Genomic DNA, 7,558 nt, shown 5'->3' with positions numbered 1-7,558 from the left:
GTGTCTGGATCAATTAGTATGACTATTCAAGAGGTTAAGCGCAATAGCGGTAAACGCAAACAGAATCTAGATGAACTTCAATCCTGAAACACCATCACCTTTACAAGTTAATAGCGAGAAGCATTGAACACATCAACGCTATACCGGTGAAAGTTTGGTTTGGTTTTATTTGTTAAACGTCCTATTAAAAGGTAAGGTCATGTAAGGACGGCCTCCCGAACGTGCGATATGCATAAGATTGAGGATTTGCAAAAAAGCAAAGTCACATTGACAGGCGAAAACAACATACCATTTGTTCTGACACACAATAATGATTATTAATTTGAAGTCATAAATATCGCTATATCACAGCAACATAGCAGTTTCGAAGCGGTTCAAAACTTAATATCCGTGGTAATTGGGCCTTAAGCAACCAACCATCATAGATTATCACATTGTTTATACATTTTTCAGTTGTACCACTGAAAATAAAGTGATTATCTTATTTAGCGTTCAGTTTATTTAATAAATCAAAATATACATAATGTCAATTTCCTCTAAATATGCATATTAATGACTGAAATTATATTTCTATTTCAAAATAATGCGCTTTTAATTAAATCATTAAAGAAATCTGAACGGACTACTTTTATGGCGAAGTAGTACAACTCAGTGTGTGTTTTACGGCTCACAGCTGATAAGATGGATCAGCTGGTAATTAACCAAAAGAAAATGGCATATTCACGGTACAATTTTATTTATCTATACGTTAGTTAATTTTCTCAAACTCTACTCTAGCAAATGCCATTATCAATCACACGAATTCGTCTTTGCTTCGGCAGAAACGTCACAGCACGTGCAGTTTCCCACACAGTCTTCGCATGTTGTTTTCAAGTCGTTCTCATTTTTATCAGAGAAAATAATTTATTTCATGTATCGAGTAGCTGGTATATTGTAGTATGCAGATGGTTCCTGAAGAGTAAGCGTCTTATACAGTTGTGGGATTGCACAACGTTACACAATGTACGTACGATATCTGCAATCGAAACGAGTGTGTGCGATAATCGTGGTTGATGTAAATTTAGAAGATGAAAACGATCGGAACAGTTTTGATTTAAAATGATACTTCACCTACCGACTAAGATGTTTCTGATGATTCTGACGATGATGAGGTTGATACAGGCGAATTTGGTTACGATCAAGAAACCAAAAGTTAAAATTGCGAGATCCTCCTATATGAAAAAATGTGAATCTGGAATTGGCTCGTATGTTATCGGATATGATTTTGCCGAGTTTCACTAAGACTACTGGAGTAAATCAGCTTCAGCATTAGGATTTTTGAGCCACAGAGTAGAAGGCCTAGTCGGGACTAACAAATATCCATACAAAATAGGTCCGGATCCAAACCGGTTTCCGACGTAAGCCTAAGAGATACGTGCTTTCGTTTCAGTCGACATTATGATTATTTTATGCAGTCGTCCAAGATTAAATAACTATTGCAGTACAGATAACAATTTTCTGATCCATATATTAGCTCAATATTTCCAAAAAGCTGATTCATTCTAATGAACAAATATATTCACCTGAAAGATTAAGGTTACGCACCATGGTAGGAATGACCCAGAATATGAGTAATATTTTTCACCTTAGAGATATAAGGTCGGAATGACCCAGAATACGAGTCAATACTCTTGGTCATTCCTACCTGGTTCTTAACTTATAGGGTAGGGCAGTACAAGGAATCACGTGCAAGCTGTTAGCGTCGAAGGAGTTGAGAAAAACATGTATCCCTTGACTTATTCTCCATTTACATTTTCAAGTGTCTCCCTGCAAAATTCTCTATTTGCATTCATAGGAATTATGTACTTTCTGATATTTTAGGTATTCGTTGTTTACATTGTTCGATTACATGGACAGTTAAATCTGTCATACATTTACATTACTTTGTTTTATTTGTTTATCTATTTTACCAACCATTAAATGACCCTAATGACCCTTTTCTGATTCGTTAAAAGGAATTTGATAATTGCTTTGATTAAATATATCAAAGAAAGGAATATTTTGTGATACTGTACATTGACTTATTTTTCTAACCTTCAGACACATATTTCAATCCAAATAAATGTTTTTAGAGACAAAAAAAGAAACTTGCAAACATAATTTAAAGTCTTAAATACCTCTTGAATAAAAACACGACATCTCACTGGCATAGAGTCGTAGTATATCTTTGAAGTAACTATCATGTGATTACCATTCCCCAGAAGATATCTGGCTACACTGCATTTTAAACACAAAAGAAAAATGTACTTCTGTTAGATTGATTCTTCGCCATGCCAAAGGCGTCTTATACAAATCCCTTCAGACTAGTTAATAATACCTGACCATGCTTGCCAAGTCTAGCCAGCCAGGGTATTGTATTGCTTTACGGTCCATCGACATTAGGTTATTTATTCCCATGGAATATTAAACCGATAGTGTTTATAACATTAAATTGAATCTGCACGTGTTATCCATTTAAACTGTGAAATCCCTGCAGATAACGTTGCTCTGTATAAGGTTGGGATTAAAATAACTTCACATTTCTTTCTTAATGGAATTGAAGCCGTGAAATGAATGCATGTTATTATTTCAATTTATCGTCAATCTAGGAAGTCGTTTGTGAATATATTGTCATCGGTCAATTTGAATGATTTTTTTTTATAAAAAATACAACCTATTACCTCAACACACAAGACTCTGAAACCGTTTATTTCCGTCTAAGTCTAGACCATTTACAATAAATTTTGCTATTAACACCACTCTTATACAGTTGTTATCGGCTGATCAACGATCAGGGCAAAAAGTTCTACGACTTTTGACATAGCAGCATTAGGCTTGGCCTCCTGCTGTCACCACAGATGTTAAGCTGCTGATGCTGTGTAGGCGGGTTTGCCTTGGGATCACCGGATACGATTACGTCTTTGTGAGCGAGTCAGTGATGTAGTTGGTTCCATGGCCAAAAGGGGATTACGCTAGCCCTACGACATGGTAATGCCTGTCGTCAGCCCCGTCGTAGAAGAAACATGATGTAAAAGCAAGGACAGGATATTAATCTCATTAAGACATATACGTCAGCGTTTTTACGGCCGATCTGACAAAGCATGTCATAGGAAAACACTTTAGAGGGAATGGCTCTGCCATTTTTATGGTGTCTTAGAAGCTAGTTACTTTTCAAAGCTTTCTGATTTATCGATTAAGGTGGACGGACGTGTTCTTTTACTCATTGATTCGTGCAGTGTCGCTGTCGAATTGCCAAGAAAATCGGTGTCGTCATTACAGGAACATAAATCTATTAAATTCGTGGGAACACGCCAGGAGAATGACACCACTTAACGTTCTATGTCTTGTCGTTACATACAAATTGACCTATCAGTCTGTATTTCTGCTAGCACTTCTGAATAATTCAGTGTATCAAGAATGCTTCCATATACATAAAATACTTCCTTCGCTATGTGAGCAGCCAATGTGATAGGAAAAAGCTGGAAAGCATCGCGTGCAGTTTAACACGCTTCGGTTACTCTAGTGTCCTGTTTTTTTTACCAAGCACGCTACATGTACTCATGTTTTGTTATTTTGTGTGGTGTATAGCTGTGATAAGTAAGGTTTCCAAGCCCTTCGCTAAGAAAAAAAAATGAATGCAACCTGTAACATGATCTGGGCAAAACAAAAAAATTGATTTTACCGACAACGTCTGGATGGATGTTTTAATGATACATATTATTTGACGGAAGAGTATCTTTTATTCAAGTTTAATGACCAAATGTCACACTTCAAAACACTTCGCCTATTATCCTTCCGTTCATGCCACAATAAGCCAAATTTCTAAATATTACATATAATACATTGATGTCATTAAGCATCCCTGACATTGGTTCAGTGATTCAAATTTAAAAACAAATACTTTAGTAATCACCGACCCGGACGGTGATGATAAGACCGTGGTTTGACTCCAACTTAAGACGGGAAATTCGCAAAAGAAATAGATTACTGAAATAATATAAATAAAACCTTTCAGACAATAATCTTACTAACTTCCGGAAACAACTTAATCTTGTAAATAATCAAAAGAAACTGGCAAAAGCTTTTTTAAGCCCAATACTTGAATTTAAATATTATAGTACGTAAATTAATCAAAACATCTAATGATTTGATGTTATACCTCCTATTAAAAATAAACATGGTAATATTCTAAATGATTACTTTGTCTCCATTTCTACGCTTGGCGACAATAATATTGAAATACCCACAATAGAACTACGGACAGACTCCACTATATCTGACATACAGTTTGAATTGAATAACATAAAAGACATTTTGAAATAGTTAAATATTCATAAAGCTGTTGGTATAGACACAATTAGTCATAATATGTTTAAAAAATACTGCAATATCAGTAGCTTTCCCCTTGACTCTTATATTCAGATCTTCTCTGAAAGCTAGAGTTTTTCCTATTGTGGAAACATGCTTTAGTGATATAATTATTCAAAACAGGGGATAAGCACAGTTTTGCTAATTAAAGACCAATTTCATGACTTAGTACTGTCGGAAAAGACTTTTAACGATTAGTTGTAAAATACCTTAACGACTATTTACAAGAAAATTCATTGATACATTATAAGTTCCAATCTTGTTTTCAGATTTGTCACTCGACAGTTCATCAACTCATAGAAAGTAATCATACTTTATGCGAAAAATTAGAAAAAATGCATCCTACATGTTTAGTTTTTTTGTGATATATCGGAATTGTTTTATCGTGTGTGGCACTGGGTACTGAAAGTGAAACTAGCATGTTATGGCATACGTGGTAAACTTAAATTTGTTCGTTAATTATAAGTGAAAGGAAACAGCAGGATTGTGTAGGTGACTAAATTGCCTTTGAAAACTACATATGCCGATGTCCCAAAAGGTTCTGTTCTCGGTTCCTTATTATTTGTTTCATACATAAATAGCATAACTAACGATCTTCAGAGCCTCTCAAAATTATTTGCAGATTATACTTCATTATTATATTCTAACCATTCCCCTTACAAAGCTGAAACTGTCATTAACAACGATTTAGAGCATATTCTAAATTGGGCTCGAAAATGGCTAATAAAGTTTAATCCTTTAAAAATAGAGGCATTACTTATCCATTACTCTGAATTTGATTATGCGATATATGTTAAATTTGATAATGTAAGTGTGGATTTTGGAAATAATCATAAGCATTTGGAAGTAATATCGGATGGAAATTGTAAATGGACTAGCCATATTGAAGACATTTGTAAAAATGTATCAAAGCAGACTAGTGTTTTACGAAAGCTGAAATTTATATTAACTCGACAAACTTTATATAGAATAAATAATGTTTATAGTATTCTATTGTTTGAATATTGCTGCGAGGTATGGGATTGGTGTACTCTCGGTGATGCAGACCAATCAGAAAAACGTCATTAAGAAGGTGCTCGCGTGATTCAGAGATTACCGTCTTACACGAGCAGATATTCTTTATATTCTGAAAGTGGATTGGAACCACTTGCCGATAGGCGATATAGAAGAAAATTGCAGCTCTTTTACAAACATAACAAAATCTAACACCCAATTACTTAACAGCCCTTTAGTCTCAGACAATTCCCGATATAAAATTCGGAATGCAAATAACTACTTCATACCTAATTACCGTTTACAACTTACAAAGTCTTCATTCGTTCCATCTACTATCCAACTCTGGAACCATTTTTACCACGATATCCGACAAAGTGTTTCATATTCAGCCATTTAAACATTGCCTTCGTAATTTTAGAAATCAACAAACTCCTCACTGTTTTCTTATTGGTGACAGAAAATATTAAATCCTGCATGCCAGATTAAGGAACAGATCTAAATCTCTCAATAATGATTGATTTAATGCTTATTTGAGAAATTTCAAACACTGTCAATATGGACATCCCATCGAAGACGCACTGAATTTCTGTTTTTGTATGTACTAATTATGTTGACCAACGTTTACAATGGTATAGTGAGTTTAATGATTTCATCTCGCTAGACCACTTTCTTTCGCTTTTTAGAAATTCAGAATTTTCAAAAAAAACAACAAAAAAAAAAAACGAAAAAAAAGCTATTTGCCAATCCACCGAATAAATTATAAAAAATACTATTAGATTTTGATCAGATTTTTAATTTCATAACTTATAGTATATACTTGTCTTTCCTGACTTGGGTGGCAAATTTTGTGATAGATAATTCCAGAAGGAGCGGCATGTATATGAAACGCGGAGAAAGATATCAGTAGCGCATGAAGTGGAAGACAATTAAAAGCTTGAAAGCAGAATCAGTGGACTAGTATTAACGGTGTTTGTCGCCTGAGTCGGATTAGATCACAGACTACTTCAAATTTTGTTATATTCTAGATATGTAGATCTGTTTAATATATAGGCTGCTTTTGTAACTCTGTCTGGTTTGGTTTGGTTTGGTTTATTTTGTTTAACCTCCTATTAACAGCTAAGGTCATTTTCTCTCTCTCTAAATATGATTATATATGTATATTGTAAATTGATATCTAGAACGGGCTTAGTATAAGTTTGAAAACGTATGCCCAATCCCTTTGTGTTTATAATCAATATGCAAATATAATGTGTTTAAATAAAAAAAAACTACAAAACAAAATACACCACTAGAGTAATACGTGAACCAGGTTTGGTGGAGTTATCCTAAAGGTTCTGGAGTTATGCATTCGAAACGGCAGCCGGACGGACGGAGATAAGAGTTGTTTAAAACGATGAGAAAAGCATGATCCTGAATTAAGTCTGCTCTTATGAATCCTGAATAGGCAGCACAAGCGTACTGTAAGCCCTTCATGCATGAGGACGAAAAAACAGTACAAATGCACGGATCAAAATGTCTTAATGGCAAACAATTATTTTCCTGCAAAATTCAAACAGATAATAATGAAGTGTCAAATGTGACAATGAATCGTGTTTAAAATAGCATATAGCAAATTTAAGCAAACCATTTGTCCTTTGTATACACGGAGACTATTTCATACGGCAGCATCCTTATATGCTATCAGAGGTTGGATCTCTATTCCTCTGGATAGTCAGTGGACAGATTACCGTTTTGTTATCTAGACCACAGACATGATTGCAGGGCAACCCTTTATACTGTTTACGAATACGAACATACCACATATACAAATGCACCGAGATTACTTTCATATAATACATAATATAAAAGATGTTTGTGAAATCATTCTGCTTTCGAGAGCCACACGGAGAGAAAAACGAAAACGTCAGCATTTCGACAATAAATAATGTATACTTCCCCAAGAATCAGGTTTAGATATCTAATGAAGATTTTTAAAAATTATTATTTGTAAGCTATAGCAGTCTCTAGGCTCCAGAAGGTGATTACCCGATTCATTCTTATTTCCACAATTTGTGTTGATTTTCACGTCTCCTAACTCAAACGTACAGACGTTCTGTCGCTAGCATGTCCCCATCTCCCACTTTTGATCGACTTATTTTGCGCATTACTTCACCACAACGGAAATGAAAAGAAAAAA

The sequence above is a fragment of the Pecten maximus genome, chromosome 14 (assembly GCF_902652985.1).
Source record: "Pecten maximus chromosome 14, xPecMax1.1, whole genome shotgun sequence".
Taxonomy (NCBI): Eukaryota; Metazoa; Mollusca; class Bivalvia; order Pectinida; family Pectinidae; genus Pecten; species Pecten maximus.
The sequence above is the reverse complement of the archived record's forward strand: the minus strand, read 5'-3'. Positions refer to the sequence as shown.